Source organism: Mus pahari, chromosome 10 (genome assembly GCF_900095145.1).
Source record: "Mus pahari chromosome 10, PAHARI_EIJ_v1.1, whole genome shotgun sequence".
Taxonomy (NCBI): Eukaryota; Metazoa; Chordata; class Mammalia; order Rodentia; family Muridae; genus Mus; species Mus pahari.
In genome coordinates, this window is record NC_034599.1 from 77,806,625 (window position 1) to 77,808,012 (window position 1,388).

Genomic DNA, 1,388 nt, shown 5'->3' on the forward strand with positions numbered 1-1,388 from the left:
TTGTTCAGCCTGCTCTCTTATAGAACCCAAGACTACCAGCCCAGAGATGGTCCCACCCACAAGGGGACCTCCCCCCTTGATGACTAATTGAGAAAATGCCCCATTGCTGGATCTCATGGAGGCATTTCCCCAACTGAAGCTCCTTTCTCTGTGATAACTCCAGCCTGTGACAAGTTGACACAAAACTAGCCAGTACAGGGTTGTTTAGTTCAGAGTGCTGAAGGTTTGAGTTGGTGCCTGAGTTGGCCAGTGACCTACATAAAATGGAAGGTGTCGGGAAGGAGAACATAACAGGATTTAAGAACTCTGGCCAACAACACTCTTGTTTCTGTAAGGCCTGGTTACTTCCTGCAATTTATTTCTACAGTATTATTCCCTATTTGTGTTATCACAGGTTCAGAGCAAGACAATTGTGTGGTTTGTTTTGTTATAAATACTCTCAAAATCAGGGCAAAACCATTTTATTTATGCATACTAATAACAATTTTGTCTGTTGTTTATATCATATTAATATGTATTTCTAATATTACTATTATCTGTTATGTTATAATTAGTTACCAAATTTTATTTGTTCATTTAGGTGTGTATTAATCTATCTAGTCAGGGTTTTACTGCTGTGGTAAAAAAAACAAAAACAAAAACAAAACCGCCATGACCAAAAGCATGGGGAGGAAAGGGTTTATTTCATCTTGGGGCTTATAGTCCAGTATCCAGGAATGTTAAGGCAGGGACTCAAGGCAGGAACCTGGAGACCGGAACTGAAGCAGAGGCCACAGGTGAACACTGCTTAGGGCTTGCTCTTCGTGGTTTGATGCACCAGCTTCCATATAAAACCCAGGACCACCTGTCCGGGGATGGCACCACCCACAGTGGGATGAGCCTTCCCACATCAATTGTTAATCAAGACAACATTCCATAGACTTGTCTACAGACAATCTTATGGAGTCATTTTCTCAATAAAGATCCCCTCTTCAAAGATACATCTGGGTTTGTGTCAAGTTGACAAAAACCAATTAGCATAAATACATAGACATTATGTATTCATATATGGAATGTAAGAATGTATATGTGTATATGTAAGTTTATGTGTGGGCATGTGTGTATATCTGTCACTAAGGTCCTGGTCTGTATCTTCCTACTGTTTAGGTTCAGAACCTATATCTGTCACTTACTAAGTGTATGACTTTAGGAAATTCACTAGGTTCTCTAAACTTCCTTTATTTGTGAGATAAACTAACTTTATTTATTTATTTTGTTATAAGTGTGTTGCTGCAAATGGACTTTAAGGCTTTAAAATCCCATGCCATTCCTAATGAGTTAATGAGTTCCCCCTCTCTCTCTCTCTCTCTCTCTCTCTCTCTCTCTCTCTCTCTCTCTCTCTCTCTCTC